This window comes from Centruroides vittatus, unplaced genomic scaffold, assembly GCF_030686945.1.
Source record: "Centruroides vittatus isolate TY-2023 unplaced genomic scaffold, ASM3068694v2 contig_371, whole genome shotgun sequence".
Taxonomy (NCBI): Eukaryota; Metazoa; Arthropoda; class Arachnida; order Scorpiones; family Buthidae; genus Centruroides; species Centruroides vittatus.
The window spans coordinates 1,849,071-1,867,251 of NW_027122194.1; the positions used below are offsets into that span (position 1 = coordinate 1,849,071).

The 18,181-nt window shown below is 32.4% G+C and overlaps 1 protein-coding gene and 1 long non-coding RNA gene across 2 annotated transcripts in view; both read left to right on the plus strand.

Annotated features, from left to right (window-relative positions):
- LOC136975407 (inducible metalloproteinase inhibitor protein-like) overlaps positions 1-18,181 on the plus strand; it is a 62,577-nt gene that overhangs the window by 39,116 nt on the left and 5,280 nt on the right. The gene's annotated exons all lie outside the window — the stretch shown is intronic.
- Positions 13,195-14,308, plus strand: LOC136975485 (uncharacterized). Its single transcript, XR_010880790.1, has 4 exons — positions 13,195-13,316; positions 13,743-13,948; positions 14,029-14,082; positions 14,173-14,308. It is a non-coding gene; the product is annotated as an uncharacterized lncRNA (long non-coding RNA).

The window sequence follows — 18,181 nt, forward strand, 5'->3', positions numbered from 1 at the left end:
TCAAGGAGTGATCAACCACTTAGAAAGCGAGAACGAGGAAAAGCGACCAATCGCAATGGGCGATCAGGGACCAGAAATTAATAAAAACTTGGAATTTCAAGGACGTGACGATTCCCGAAAGTCATTGGAAGGTGGAATCGGCGCTTCCATCGCTTCCAATGACGGCACGCCACTGGTGTCTCGTGCCTATTTTGTCTTCCTTCTTCGAATTAACTTCCCATTATCGGAAGTCGACGCATTGTCCAGACATCGAGAAACTCTTACTTGGGAATTAGGGACACACTTTCATCCGGGACTATCTTGGAAAGATGAAAACCCAGAGATCGCCGCTGACTTAGAATTTTTAAGATCGCGGAAATCTTGTAAGTTCCTTTGGTGTCACATAAACGGTTTCTCGTAATCGTAGAGTTTGTCTCGCAAGTCTGCGGATCGCATCCAAATAAGATCCTTCAGCACTTCTCGTCCGTCTTAACCATCTCACCCCATTTTAGGCAATCTCACAGAACAAAATAGTGTTCTTCCCCCACACTTCCATACATACAAAAGACCCCAACTTTTTGTTTTTGCATTTCTCGACGTTTAAAGGATCTTTGGATGCAAAAATGTAAACACGTTGGGGTCATTTTTTGACCGATCGTAGTACTTTCTATTATGCATAAGAGCCGGGAAAGTAAAATATTTTGAGAATATATCGTTCGTGCCTTTAATGCCACAAAATTCTAAAATATTAGTTTCTAAATATAAATAAAAAGTTAAATCATATATTTAATATCAGCATTAACTTCGTCAATAAATTTTCATATTATTATTATGGGATCTCCCGCGATATTCGCACAGAATTGATTTCAGCACATTTCGCGGATACCAAAATCAGCGAATTATCAAGCTCATTTGTGGCCTGAAGACCACGTTTTCTGTTGCCTTACCGGTTCGTAATCAACCCCTTGGGTGGTTCACGGTGTAAAGTAGAGACAGGACCTCGTAGCGTAAAAGCTTCCTGTTGTAAAAGTTAATGGGAGAAGGGGAGCTATGTGGTCCAAAGATCACGTGTTCTATTGCGTGATCCTTGGATGGACCAGTTTTCGGAGGAAAAAAAAGGAGAGAGGGGAGATCGCGCATGCTCAACGGAAGAAGACTTTTTTAGGGAAGAAAGAATGGAGAGAGGACGTGTAGACGATAGAGTCGCGAGATTGTTTTTTTTTTTGCGTGTGTTGTTTCTTTTGTTTTAGTGTCTGTTATAGCGAAGGGACAGAGTAGTGATTGGAAGGACTAAAATAAACTTTAAGTTCCTTGCATTGGAGTCATAGAGCGTGTGATTTATTTCTTTGAAGTTTCTTTTTGTTTTGTTCCTGCACGGGGAATACTCTAAAGATCGAGTACTTCCCCACACATTGTATAAAATGGCGGAGTATTTGCATATAACTTAAGAACATTGCATAATTTAAATTATCTCTTGAGATTTTCTTATTATTTAATTGCAAAACCGTCTTCAACATCATCTTTTTGTCTAGTTCATGATTGACGATGAAAGTGTTTTACTTTCTTGACTGTTAGATAACAGAGGAAAAGTATGGCAATCGGAGAAAAAAATGATCACTCAATATTTTTACATTTTTGAATTCATGAAAACTTAAAACGTCGAGAAATACAAAATAAGTTCGAGGATTTTCAATATGTATGGATCTTTGTATGGAGGACTGATTTTTTCACCCACTTTGAAACTTAATGACGTCTGTGCTTTTTGTCGAAAATTTATGAAATTCTGTAGGAAGCTTTGTGTATTAAAGAAAAATGTTTTCAGAAATTTTCGGGAAAATCGAACCATTGGTTTGGGAGATATTAGGGAGATGGAGACCATGTCTGAAAAACCTGTTATGAATTTTTTAAACTCAGAAATTTTTAGTTTACCAAATAAAAACTCGCCTCTACCTTAAAAATTACTTTTTTTTGTCTTTTTATTAGTTGAGTAATTAATAATATAAAAGTTATTTTAAAAATAAAATCTCATAACACACTTTTTTGAATTTACTATGTTTCTTAATTAAACATATTTTTCGCCGGTAAAATCACGCAACTCGTTGCTGGATATTTTATATATTAATACTACTAAACAGTTTTATCCCTTCTTAAGTTTGCAATAATTCCTTTATGAATTGTTTCTAAATAAAATTATTTTATTATTATGGTTATTATTCTGAATATTTGCGCTGTAAACGCTTACACCATTATGCTTAGGCCTAAGGGATCTAATGGGAAATCACTCGGTTTTGGAATGAATGTGCACGTTTTTTTCTAATCCATCTATCGATTGTATTTCATTTCACTAAAGAAAAAAAAAAATGCCTAGTTTCCTGTGGTGACACTTTCTCCCTCTTTTAGTCTCTGAAACACAAAAAACATTTGTGGAAATATATATTAGCCTATTAGCTGTTAAAATTCAATTTTGTTTTATTTGTATGTAAAGAATAGAACAAATTTACAAGTCAAGAAAATTGTTTATAATTTACTTTTAATTTAAAAAATACATTAAAAGTATAATATATTGATAGTAGAGAGGTTGAGGCCATCGTATTCAGCCCCAAACCGCCATCTGGCAATTCTAGACGGTCGACAATGGCGTTTGCTTTGTCTACGATGGTGAGTGGAAGGTCGGTTAAACTTCTTCAATTTTTTTTCTGTTTGGGGTTAAAATTATGACCTATTTTATTAAAATGACGATTATTTAAGCATTTATGAATAACACTGCAAAGAAACAGACGATTTTAATCCAAAAATTATTTAATTATTTAATATTTTTTAATGTAATGTGAAGTGACCACAGAAACTCTAAGGCTGTGTTCACTTTTTCTTTTTTTTTTATATTTTATTTTCGCACAGTAAGCATTTAATTAAAATTATATTTGTAGTCTAGTGATGAGGTATTACTCTTGTTGGATCATTATGAAAATGATGAAAATGCCATTTTATTATATATCACTAAAGATCTATCTACCTGTGACAAAAGCAAGAATAAATTTAATGACTGATTCTGAGGGGATACTATAGATTACCACCTATAGAATTTCGGGACTTTCAGTATATATCCGAACTGAGGGGACCGAGACGAGTTCAACGATACCCTACTTTTGGACCGAACTGCTTTGGAAAATAAAAAAGTTATCATAGTTTTTAAGTTATACTTTTTTATGCTTTCATGCAGACGGCACCGCTAGTAGTTGCTAGTGCTGCCATCTCGCGGTAAAGTTTGCAAACAAAAAAGCACTCTGAAAAGCAATAAATTGCGAACGTCACTTATTTTTTTTCCTTTTATTTAAGAACTACCATGAATCAATAACTAGTGACGTTAAACAATCGGCGGCCTGCCGGCGGCTCCCCTCTCGGGGGTGTCCGTCGGGAGCACGAACAGTCGAACGCGTGTTAAAGTTTTGTCAATAAATATGGTGAGATATGGGCATAAAATGCATCGTAACGGCAAGCGACGCGACTCCCGATCGCGATAGCGTTGTCTGCTCGTAGTACTAGCCGACCGCGAGCGATAGCGAGGCTGAGGGGCCGTAGCCCCCGAGGTCGAGGAGCGCGAGGGTGTGCGAAAAGAACTTATCTCGAACTGCAGACGATCAGTGTGCTCGTGAATTAACATCTGCCTCTGTTGAAGGTATATACGGCCGACTTGCCGGACTGCCTGTTAAACACGAGATAGGCTTAGCAGAGAGAGCGACGCAACTCCCAATCATCGCGCGATCGCCTGAAAAAAGTATGATAACTTTCTTATTTTTTGTCTCCGGTCCAAAAGTAGGGCACCGTTGAACTCGTCTCGGTCCCCTGAGTTCAAATATGTACTGTACAAAGTCCCGAAATTCCATAGGTGGTAATCTATAGTACAGCCGATTCGGATTGCTTGTTTTATTTCCGGTAAGTGATATATTTATAAATTAAATTACATACTTAAAAAAAGGAATAATACTTATAAAATTTTTAATTTTAACAGAGACGATTTGTTTCATCTGCATTCTGCTTTACGCCTTCCATCTGTAATCATTTGTGAAAATGGATCACGCTCACTTGGAATTGATGCATTATGTATTTTATTACGAAGATTAGTTTATCCTTTTTATACTCGCTGCCCATCAAATATTTCATAATTTTTTGTTACCCCCATTTTTTAAATAATAATTTATATTTCATAATTTATCTATAATAAATTGATTTTTTTATTATTGCTTTATTTTATCATATAATAAATGTAAATCATAACTTTATTATTTCATTATCTATTTAAATAACATTCAAACTTCACAATTAAACATGAAAACTCATTAATTTTTAACAGAAAATAAAATAAGAAACATGTCGATAAATCGATCCAATGTCGATGCTAAAACTAAACTAAAACTAAAACGCCCACTTGTCGTAAGGATTTTGCATATCTTTTGCAAAAATATTTAAATTTTCAAAGCCTACTATTTTTCTTAATTATTTTTAAAATTCCAAGCATTAATAGTTTCTTAGAATCGCTTTGGAATAAAAAAAGTAAATACTGAGGTGTAAGTAGCATTTATATTTGCATTTATTTCTTCTGTACTAACAAAGTTGTGTGTAGGAAGAAATAAAAAATAAATAATAAAAAACTAAATAGGAAAACTTTAACTTTCTTATTTCACTTTTCAATACGATATTCGGTTATACATCAATTTTCTTTTTATTATATTTTGAAGAAAATTTTGCATAATTTGGCGGCTCCCCGGCAAATTTCTTATGGACCCCCAGGAGGCCGCGGCTCCCCTGTTAAGAATCACTGGTTTACGGTGCATTCGTATTCATTTGTTCGATAAGCCAGTAAAAACTGTAGACTTCTCTAAATGTATTTTTAATATCACAATTACATTCTGAATCGCTAGCCACGATATAAGGGCTAAAATTAAAAATAAATTATAAAAACTTACTCGGTGGAATAAAATGTGGGATGGATATACATACCTGGTACAATATATTGTTCAATTGTATGAATATACTTTTAAAGAAACTTATAATTAAATATAACTTTGTGAAGAAACGTACATAAAAATAACAAAATATTCTTTACTTTTTAAATCTTAAAACAATCCACTTAGTGAAATGGCTCCCTACGAGTGGCTAATGAATGGAATCGGAGACGGTCCAGGTAGGTGTGAGCGTGCCAAATCCCGAGGGTGCCGATACCGGTCAATGTCAAATGCCTCTTTTGTCGCATCACTAGTATATCTCAAAGGACGCGACAGGGCCGTTGTAAATTTTAAACGTTTCTCACCATAGCTGTAAAAATCTAAATATGTTAAACTTAATAGTCATTTGTTACCTAACTAATTCGTTTTAATACCAGGTGTATACGGAAATCAGTTTCCCACTGTACTAAGCTAGTGATTGGTTGGGTTAAGCTTTTGTTTAAGTAAAATTCTGGCTCTTTCAGCAGGGTTTTATTTATGTCCCCATTCCCCAATCTCTTAATTATTTAACTACTTCTTAGTAGAAATAAGTCGAAACCAGTTACTATGTACTTGAATATCTGTAGTCTTAGGAAAACATTGGAAAGACAAATTTTTATGACAACCGATAATTATATAAATCGTAAATTTAAGGAAAATAAATTCTAGAGCTTTTTTTGTACCATTGTACGTCTCATTCATTAAATTTGGTTGTAAATGATGCTGCCAAAGTAACAGTTAATTTTTTAACATTATGCAAGAATTGTACACGTTTTTTCTGCATTCCCTTACAGATGGGACATTATAATCGTAATATCACCGGTTTAACATTAAAATCCGTAAGTAATATAAGATGGGAGAGCAGAATAAATATATCAAATATTTTAATGGATTTTTTAAAACTCCTGTCAACTATACAGAACTATCATAAAAACATGCCAGTAAACTCCTATCGGTTGGGTTAAGTTATAAATCTAGTCTAGGATGGGCAACCATTTTTATAACATGGGCCAAAATAAATTTTACGTTTTTTCCGCGGGCCGTAGTAGTTAATTGACGCCTTCTTGTGACTTGTAATTTTTTTTAGTCCGCAAATATGAAATAAATAAATAAAAAGTTAATTACTACATTTATTTCGCTTATCGTTTTCGAAAATTACAAAGAATTGGAAAAATAAGTATTAATTAGTTATTTTTCCAATTTAATAATCTATTAAAGATCTCGCGGGCCGGATAGAAACTTTTCGCGAGCCGTAGCTGGCCCGCGGGCCGGGGGTTGCCCGCCGTTAATCTAGTCTGCTCACGATTCACATAATCGGGCGAGGGTGGCCGAATATCTAGCAGGCGGCTAACAGCCCAGAACCGCTCCGGGATATAAAATTGGATGCTTTATGTGTGTGTTGCTTCTACCCGCTAAACCGGGTGAGGTTGGTGCTCTGTAAACCGCGTGTACCAATGCCTATATAATCTGGCTGATTGGAAACTGACCCGGTTTCGACATTCCTTCTGCCACTGAATTATTCGAATATACAATAGCAATCTTATCGTTTTTTTTTTCACATGTAGTATAGAAATTTGTAAAAGATACATAATGCAGTTATAATAAAATATGAATTTTAATTAATGCAAAGTACGTTAAAATATGAAAATTTATATTTTATAAAATACAAGGGAAGGTCATTGGAAGGTGGAATCGGCACTTCCATCGCTTCCAATGACGGCACGCCACTGAAACGTAATATCAGTTAAGAATATAAATCTGTTTGATTAAGATAGTTTAAATGATATCGCGTTTGTAGATACATATAGGTACAATATATATTTATTGTACCTTTATGTATATATTATATCTGTATATATTATATATATGTATATAATATAGTTTTAAATATTTTGAATGATAGGATTTTTCAATCTCAGAACTCGTTGTTTCATCTTTAAATAATTGAGTAAAAATTATTCATGTACTTACCAAATACACCATCACTTTTCTGATAAGCATTTACAACGATATTAATTATATTTGTAATTAAAGACTTTGAAATAGAGAATATTACTTTCATTCTTCTGCCTTGGCCCCGGTTAGTTTTGTAAGGATAAACGACAACATTTTTAAACTAATAAACTCGTTTTCTTATATAAAGGAACTACTCAAAAGATATAAGCAGTTTTTTAATCAGATATTGTAAACAATTCAGTAATAATTCTACGATTAATTTTAAAAATTAAAAAAAAGGAAATGTATATCTAAAATTAAATTTTCATATTAGTTGTATAAATGAAAATTGTTGTAAAAACAAGAATATATAGATGCAAATGACCTGGAATAACCTTGATAAAAACATAACCGGTTGTAATAAAATTGATTTACTAACATCAATAGACAATACTGCGAATGAAAATAACAAGTTTCAAAGTCAAGTATACTATAAACTTTCATTTAGGTGAATATATTTTTTTAAGATATATTAATTACAATCAGGATAATTCTAATAATTTTTGTATCTAAGAGCAAACCTAAGAACAGCGCCAATGTACAGTACATTGGCGCTGTTCTTAGGTTCTTACACTGATCTCTATAAACATGACGCGTATTTAGCATCCCCCTTCCAATTTGGCTCCTGAGAGTTTAAAACTTTTATTTATTGAAAACTCTATTGCATGATTTCAATAAAACAATTAAGTGTATATATATATATTTGAATATGAAGTGAATAATATTCTCTTCTCTTTGCAATTTGTCTGATATGGATTGGCTTTAACATATTATTGTACAATCATTCTCAAAGTTATCTAAAGTCACAACATCGAGATTGAAATTTTTGAGATGTGGTTATTTAGAAAAATTCATTTTGTAAAAGAAACTGAAAATCGGGGATTGCTATACACATAACTATTTCAATATTTAATGTTATTTGGAGAAATTAGTTAGGGCTATTCGAATTGCAATTTGTCAATTACAGTAAAACTTCAATTATCCGAATTAATTGAGACCTCTGGCCTCTATCCGGATAATTGAATTTTTGTCTAAAATAGTCATATTCTTCCTATCCAAACACTGTTATGTACTGTACGTATGTACATAATTATGTCCAGATAAAATATTAAATACAGAAGTGTACCTACAAATAAATATAAATTTATTTTCTATATTTCGAAAAAAATTACTTTTCATGCATATACAGTACATTTACATACACGCCTGTTTGTTTTTAACAAATTTTGAAGGAAATTCGGATAATTGGAACTTTACTGTAGCTGTTAAATACATTTTCGAGTTTCTTTACGTCGTTTTACCTCTAAAAAATTATCTAATAATATGAAAATAATTTTCAAAAAATAATTTTGTTTTCCTGAATTTAATTTAAATGTAGAGATTCTTAAATTGGTAATAAGTGAATTAGCATAAGTGTCAACATTTTAAGTGTTATCGCGCTGTAAAAAGTGTAAATAATATCCTATAGTATTAAATATTTAAATAATAATAAGTTGACAGAACTGCGTCAAACAGCTGGTTAGCTCGGGGATGCCTCTTTGGAGAGAAAGAAGGATTCATGATTGCCATACAGGATCATGTCATAAATACTAAAAACTACAGAAAACACATAGGGGAAGGGAGGGCATGATGGAAGGTTTAACTTAATGATGTAAAAAACATAAAACAACATAATATAAAGCTTTTACTTTAATTAGTCTCGACAGAGATCTTAGATGGTTAAAAAAACTGTGTAATTAAAAATAATTAATATTAAGTATAAAATCTGTTAGGAATCATGAAGTAAAAACGTCAAAAATTTCATCTTGCTCTCACCCTGAAGGCAAGACGGAATACATAGGATATCTCTACTTTTTACAATTGACACATAAAAACATCCATCTTTTGTGTCTGTACATAGTTCATGTGCCCAATCACAACACACTGGACACGTTCCGATAGAAATTCCATATTTTTTTGACGCTGAGCTTATTGTTGTAGTTTTAGCTTCATCCATCGCCGTCTGCATCGTTTCTTCAGTTCAAGAATCGCTGTTGCTCTTTCTTATATACTTGTTCACCATTTAAAAACAATTAAATCCTAAATTAGTTAGATAAATTGAAAACAGAAAACAAATCAAAATAATTGCGCGCGGGCAACATGGAAACTATTACATCTTGGCCTAAAATGCAATTTTCCATCTTGCCCATATGCCCATTGCCAATAATAATATCAAAGCTTTAAAAATCCTTGAATTTTTTTCCTCTAAATATCAATTCATGCAATCTATTCTTAATAGGTACTTTGTATAAAAACAAAATAATAATACTTACCTTTTAGGTATAAATAATAACACTGCAAAAGTCCAACTACCGTTCCGGGAGAACCGAGGTCGAAAAATCCCCACAAATTTTTCGGGGGGTGGTCCGTCCGGATATGTCGGGCCCCGACCCTCACCACTCGGTCGCCCCATTGTGGGCCTGGCCGAACCCATAATGGGCCTGCTATAAGAGACCCTCTTAGTGTTCACAGGGCGGAAAGAGTTAAAAAAAAGCTGTAAATAAAAATCCAAAAAACTCATTTTCATAAAATTAAAAAATATGTTAACTTCTTATGATTTCCATATATGTAGGCTAATTTTTCAATTATTAAATATTTTTTTGTATTAATAACAGTAAATAACTTATAATTGTTAACGTTTTAAATAAAAGATACTTTACTATTGTCAAGAAATATTGTTCAATAATATTTCAGCGAGTTTTTCAAAGAGAATTCAGTAAAAAATGAACTCAGATTCGGTAATTATAGATATTCCGGATGTTCCTCACCAAATAGTGTCCTTACAGTAATTGGATATGACGGAAAGAAAATTTTTTCAGTTTGTCAAGGATGGAGACGTAAATGAATTAAGAAATTTCTTATCGGTAATAGCTTTTTGAATGAGAAGTCTTTTGCGTATCTTTTACAAATTTCATTTAAAACAGAATGAGATAAGATAAAACAACTAATTCATTAATTTATTCATATTTCAGAATAATGAACTCAATATAAATTGCGTTAATTATCAAGGTCTTTTTGCGCTTCATATCGCAGTCGAAAATGAAAACGTCGAGATGATTCAGTTCTTACTCACCATTCCCGACATAGACATAAAGGATTGTGTTCTTCACGCCGTATGCACAGGAAATATAAACATTATAGAGATAATATTGGATTCTCTTAAGTAAGTACAAAAGAATTCATGCGATAATTTTCAATTTTCTAAAGTTTTATTAATTTTTTTTTTCAAGGAGAGAAATTTGGAATTTCAGAGTTGTTGTAAGAGCATAGAATTCGATTACGGCATGACACCTCTTATACTGGCTGCTCAAAGAGGTTCTGTCCAAATAATTCGGCTTCTATTAAAAAGAAATCAATGTATACCCGAACCTCATTTGCCTATATGTAAGTATATTTATTGGGCTGCAATTTGAAAAAATTGTAGTCCTATAATTTCACACTGTCGTCCGTTTCTCTGTCCGTCTGTCTTTCCTTATTCTCGAGAACGGAGTTAAATATTGACGTTATATTGACTTACACCAATCCAATCCCTATTTACTCCATGAAAAATTAATTGGCTAAATTTTTATATAAACAAGCTTGAAATTATTAGTGCACTTGTAACTATAGAATTTAAGAATTTGCTTATTTTTTAAACAGGCAAATGCAAAGAATGCAGAAGAATTCTCAAGCATATGGGTGCAGATCCAACTTCACAACGATTAAATATATACAGAGCTATATGCAACCCATATTTTATCTGTTTGACAGCAAGAGATCCTATCCTGACAGCGTTTACTCTGAATAAACAATTAAGAGAATGCGCCAGACTAGAAAAGGAATTTAAGGTTTGTTTCGAGAATTCAAATTTTATCTTTGATTAAAAATTTAATTAACTAATTAACAATTTCAGATGGAATATAATGCCTTGTCGGAATGCGTTCGAAATTTTTCAGTCGATCTGTTATCGCAATGTCCAAATGCTAATGAAGTAGAACGGATTCTAAAAATTAAAAAAGGGTTCAGTGGTTTGCATGTAAAATATCCGAGATTACAAACTGCGCTCGATTACTCCCAAGAGAGAGTAAGTCTTCTAGCTATTGAAATAAAAAACTGTCCTATAAATTTAGATTTTACAAATTTTGAATTTAATTTAGTTTGTGGCTCATCCACACATTCAAAAAATAGTAAGTGCGGAATGGAATGGTCCTTGCATAACTTAGGTGAAATATTCATTATTTCGAAAAGCGGTTCATATGCTGCTTAGAATATTGATCCTTCCTATTGTTTGTATTGTCATTATGATTGCACCAAATACTTATTGGGGTAAACGATGGCGCTGTCCCCTAAATAGATTTATGAATGAATTTGCAACGTATATAATATTCTTCGTTTTACTCTTTGCCATGATCGGTATTGATACGAACACTTCTGAAAGAGGTCCTCCAAATACAGGTTATTTTCTACTTATTCTAAATTCTTTTCATTATGAATTTGAATTTTTAACAAAGGATTTAAACTTTTTTTTATTATTATTTCAGGACTAGAGATTCCAATCGTACTTTGGGTTGCCGGATTTGTTTGGGCTTCCATCAGGCCTCTCACGTTGCTTGGATTTAGACGGTTCTTTCAGAATCCATGGAATTGGTATCACCTTCTTATTCATTATAATTAATTTAAAATAATCACAGCTTAACTTCAATTTGACATAGGAGGATCGGAGAAAAAATCCGGAAAATTAGGACGAATCAAATCAGTCAATTTACTTAAAATTTTAAACTATTGAATATTTCAATAATATCTTTTTGAAATTGTTTTCATATTCGAAACAATGCATATGAACTTTCTAAACTCTTCTACTCAAATATTTAATGATAGAAAGTTTTTAGTAATCACAATTACTTATGGGCTATTTTCATTTCCGCAATAAAAATATAAATTCTCGAACTTTTTTCAATATCAGTTATTTTCTATTTTGAAATTGTATCATTAATTATTTGTAAATAAATGATAATTTATTTTAATTATCGTAGGTACAATATCATTTTGGAATTGATGCTAACGACGACCTTCATCTTTTGGTTTAAATCATGGATTGACATACATCACATGGGAGCTAAAGATGTCCCTAGACAGTTTTGGTCACCATATGACTCCACACTCATACACGAAGCTTTACTAAGTTTTTCCGGAGTTCTAGCTATTGGAAAAATGGTATATTATTTTCAACAAAGTTTTCATTTGGGTCCCATTCAGGTAATAATACGAAACGTATTAATTTCTAAGTACAGTCCAATCTCGATAACAACGGAGCTGAATAAGAAGATTGCCGGATTAATGGAAGTAAGATAAATTCAATAGCACATAAATAAATTTGATAGCGCGGAGTAAACTGTTAATTAATAATAGCAAAATACGATTTGAATTACTGATCAAAATATCCTGACTTTGCCCATAAATTGTTTTGCCAAGTTGGTAAATTCCCACTAAATGTAGTGGAAGTAGTGGGAGGTGTTTTTGGAAGAAAATTTTGAGGGATTGATTGTATATTTATATAGAATTTACTGTGTTATAAGATACTATACCTTTTTTAAACAGCTTAATAATTTTTAATATCGTGCCTAAGTTTGAGTGTTCAAGCTCAGGTTCAATTTATACAACCTTTAGAGGGAAATGGAGTTTGAACGGTTGGAAAGATTGCCTACGACTTGTCAACAATGCCGGCAATACCCCAGTCGACTAGCGTTCTAGCGATCTAGAAGTGTCGAGATTGTACTGTAATCGCTCAGCAAATAGAAATAATCTTTCCTGATCGAAGTTTATGTGGAATTAAATAACTAACGTAGATAAAAATGTCAAAATTATATTTCCTAGGTCTCTTTAACACGAATGCTAGTAAATATCGCATGGTTCTTGGCCGGAGTTTTCGTTTTGCTGAGCATCATAGCCATTTGCATGACAAGTTTATATCCCCACTATAAAGGAATGGAACGAAAAGAAAACAGCGGGGAGATAATCCTTGAAGATGCTGCTTTCACTTCGTAAGTAAATTTACGCTATTAATTTGAATAAAATAAGCAAGAATACTAATTTTTGAAAATTTTATAGTCTATCTTTCTTCGATGAAAACTTTATTCTGGGCTCTGTTTGGATTAATCGATCTCTATTCTGCAGATGTGATAGTTGGGATAGAAACCGAAACATGCACCCGATGGAATCGTTCACCACAGTTTTACCCAGGCTATCGGGACTTTATTATTTGGCAGTTATCATGTGCTAATGATTATAATTTTCATTAACATATTGATTGCTGTTCTAACAAATACTTTCCAAAAAGTCGTGGTAAGAACTTTCATCTTTCCTATTAAGGGTCTATTTGATTGGTTGGGATAGTGTACATTTCGATTTCAATTTGACGTCATTATTGCAGTTTTACAATGAATAATTTTAAAAATGACGTCAAATTTATATAAAAATTAGCATTATCCCAACCAATCGAACAAACATTAAATTACTATCAGATGGCCATTACCAGACTTTCATTATTTATCAAGAAGTCCGGACACCATCCATTGTTTTCTGACTTATGCCAGTTGAATCCATTACTGAACGGATTTGTTCGTAATGAGCATAATCATGGCTGGCAATATACTCTTTGATGTGCATGTGTTAATTCATACAAGCTGTATTTAATTTCATATAATTTATATACGCTAAGCTTTGTTTTTCGTGTCGGCATTATCCTAAACTATTATTTTAATGATTCAGGATAATGCCGATATGGAATGGAAATATATCAGAACCAGACAATTGCTACATATTTTTATGTAGACGAAACCGTACCCAGTCCTTTCAATTTAATGCTAAATTGGTATGAAATATGTTCTAAGGTAAATTCTGTAATAGAAGCAACAAAAGTCAGCGATATAACAAGACTATTTACACCACCCAAACGAGAATACTTCTCTTGGCTGGTATGTAAATTATTTTGATCATTTAAATAATTGGATCATTAGGATTTTTTTCAATAAAAATTACTCATAATGAATTTTAGAAAAGTTGCTACAAGATAAAAGAAACAGAGATTGATGACGAGGAAGCAAACAAAGTGAGCTTTATTTGTAAATGCAGTATATATTTTAAAAGCTGAAATTTGATCATCTAGTTAAATAATTCCTTTTTCTTCCCTTCGAAATAGGAACTGATGAGAAAAATTATGCAAAAATATCTACGAACAAAAGCCAATATTAATCACGATTTACACAGTATTAACTCTAATAAAATGATATAAATTTTTTTAATGTATTTTAATTCGAAAATAAAATTATCCTTTGGTAAATCAATTTTCGTACAGTACAGTTTGTTTAGTACACGATGACCTAATTTTGTCTTTTTACGAAGATTCACATTAAGGAACATTTTAAAATCAATAGCAAAAATTCAAAAACATGACAAAAAATGAAAAATCTTTTAATATAATTCTGGAAGAATTATATTAAAAGATTTTAAATATTAAAAGATGATAATATAATTACGAGTTAAGCCAGCAGTTCAAGCAACTTAGAAGCCTACGTATTCCTCAACTGCACCCTCCAAAACCAAGCCTAATTTAACGTGATTAAAAATGTCATCGCTGCATCCCTGACTTCCTGCCCAGCAATGGCTTGTGGTGGTGATTTCTCAAATGTTATCTGGGCTTCATATTTTAACTCTTTTATTTCTTGTAGAAGTTGATTACGTTCTGTAAATTCCTCTTCTGTTCCAGATCTTCGCAAACTGGCTTGATGATTCTGAAAAGAAAACTATGATAAGCTATTTTATGAACACAGATATAGAAATTTTTCACAGTATAGTTTCATAGTTTCTAACCGAGAAATTTGCTGAGACCGTCTACCATAATTTTGGATTACAAAGACGTTTTATATTGATATATAAAAATTTTATCGACATTTCATATCACTTGCTAAAAAAATTGATTAATTAAATAATTTCTGGATTAAAATCGTCTGTTTCTTTACAATATTATTCGTAAATGTTCGTTATGACCTCCAGTTAATGGACCAATTGTAATCATATTTTTGTCAACAAATACTAAATTAGTTTTACCTTTCCATCTATCCCATTTACCTCCAAAACTACCCCAAATCATTACAGACCCATGGCTTATTTTAACTCTGCTTTCTCTTCTTAAGTCATGCCAATAATATGAAAACCCATCAGGGCCATATAAATTAAACTTCTCATCACTAAGCATTATTTCTTGCCATTCTTCAGTGTTAGTCCTAGTGTCAGATGTTAATCCTAAATAATCGTTATTTTAATAAAATAAGTCATAATTTTATCCCCAAACAGAAAAAAATGAAGAAGTTTAACCAATCGTATACTCGCCATTCTAGACGAAGCGAACGCCGTTATCGACCGTCTAGAATTGCCAGATGGCGGCGCACGGACCGTCCGCCGTACACGTTTTGCGCTGATACGAGCGCCTCAACCTCTCTATTTTATACTTTTAAACGTAGGGTAGGTTCTACAGCTGTTACAAAAGTATAAGAACACCATAAATTTTGTTTTTTAAAAATTTATTTTGAAACTATTACTGGAAATATTAATTATATTTAAAATCATTTTTTAATTATTTTATTAAGTTTTTTACATTTCATAAAGCAGCATAAATTTTTTTCACAAATATTAATTTTTATATATTCAAAATATATTATGTTTAACATCCAGGAATATGAGAGAAGTTTTGAAGCTTATAAATAAAAAAAACGTCAACAAACCAAATTGTTGCTGAAATACCAATAGATGTATGTCATGCAACTGTTTGGAGAACTTTAAAAAACTATGACAATGTAAAATATTTAAAAATGAAGTTGAAACCACCTTTAACTGCCAAACAGATATCAATGCATTTATTTAGGATTAACATCTGACACTAGGGACTAACACTGAAGAATGGCAAGAAATAATGCTTAGTGATGAGAAGTTTAATTTATATGGCCCTGATGGGTTTTCATATTATTGGCATGACTTAAGAAGAGAAAGCAGAGTTAAAATAAGCCATGGGTCTGTAATGATTTGGGGTAGTTTTGGAGGTAAATGGGATAGATGGAAAGGTAAAACTAATTTAGTATTTGTTGACAAAAATATGATTACAATTGGTCCATTAACTGGAGGTCATAAATGGTAGTTTCAACAATGTCAACAAAAAATTGGTTTGAAAAAAAAAAACATTGATGTAATATTGACTGGCCTTCACGTAGTCCAGATTTAAATCCTATTGAAAATTTATGGGGGATTTTAACAGCCATTGTTTATCAAAATGGGAAACAATATGAATCTGTAAATCAATTGAAAATTGCAATAGTGGATACATGGGATGAAATTAAGAATGAACAATTAAAAAAGTAATAAACTCCATGCTAAACAGAATTTTTCAAGTAATTGTAGCCAAAGGGTGAAACCAAATATTAAAAGTGTTTAAAATATATTTAAAACTTTTTTTAAATTTAGAAAGTGTGCTTATACTTTTGTAACAGACTGTATATCTGGGAGGCAAGATGGCCGTCTACTACCCAAAAGTTAATAAAATATCTTGTCATAATACTCTAGAAGTAAAGTCGTTCTTTCCCGGCATCTTCTACGGTCGACATCGTAATGCGTTTGTAAATTTTCAGATATACTTTTTCAAGCACCTTTCGGATTTTCATACGCATAGAGATTTACAGCCACTACTTCCCTCAACAGAAGTATGTCGTGATAATAGGAAAAACGCTTTGGCACTTTCCTATTCTTTATCGCAGGAAACACGCCAATTATAGTAAAAAAATAATTATTTAGTGTTATTAAACATCCTATAAATACTTTTAAACAGTTTAATTTGTTTATTTACCTTCGCTGGTAACATTCGTTGTCAAATGTTTCCGCCATTTTTCAACAAATTTCCCTGAGTCAATACGCGACGTTCACTGAGTCACGTGATGTTGTGAACGTGCGCCTCAACGATTTTTACTTGGACTTAAAACGTCAAACGTGTACGTCTGCTTGCCGTACAAGTTGATTGGCTTTCAACTTTTCGAGATGATGGAATGTTGCTTTTGTTTGTGCTCTGAGGAATCTTGTTTTTATGTGGTTTTTTGGTGATAAATCATGATGGAATTTGTATACAGTTTTTTCGTAAGACAGGACGGACGATAATTTGTCAAGTAGGACCTTTTAAATCGAACATTTGTGAAATACGGTCGAAAACGGTACTTTTTTCGATTATCCGGTATTTCCGCAATCCGGTAAACCGGATTTGAGACGGCGTCTAACGCGTATTGTCGTCTTACTATTCGACACAAAATTTGGGGGTCCTAGGACCATTTTTCGCTGAGATAGCGGAAAAGTGCCGATACTTCCGGTCGGTAATTGAACGCCGATATTACGCTTCCGGCTTTACGGATCCAAATTCTGTCCGGTCATTTCTTCGGGGACACGATCAGTAACCTGTGTTGAAAATTTTAAGCAAATCCACCGAATAGAATTTAAATTATGGCGATTCTAGAATTTAATAAATTATCAACATCTTACTCAACATTGGTTGTCATGGCTACGGTCATTGATTTTTTGCCATAGAGCGTATAAGAACAACCGGAAGTTCGAGTCTTTATTGGAGCTGATATTTATAGTCCTACTTATTAGCTCTAATTTATTCCCATTGCACTTTATATTATTGATATAATTAGACATTTAATATTGGGATGGAATTATACATTAAGGAACAATTTTCGCAGGATGCAAAACGTATCATGGACGAAGTTAAAACATATGCCATTAATAACCCGAATGGTAAATTTCATGTTACATCACACATGAAATTTATTTTAGATCAATTCCAAAAATTAATTGACTCTGCCGAATCCTCATTTGACAAAATGAAATCTATGGAGCCTTTTATAGATAGAATTAATACATTGGCAACCAAGTCTGATTTGACTGAAATGATTAACACAGGAAAAATTTCTGATATTCAGGGTACCATATTAAGAAAACTGGACGCAATTGAACATAATCTCATTCAAACTGTAGGAGATGGGAATCAGGCAGTTATACAGAGAGAGGTATTAGAGAAAATATCTGCGATAGAAAGAAAAATTACAGAAAGTACAGATAAGGTTATTACAGATAAATTAAGAGAAACTGGAAATCGAATTAATGCCCAAATT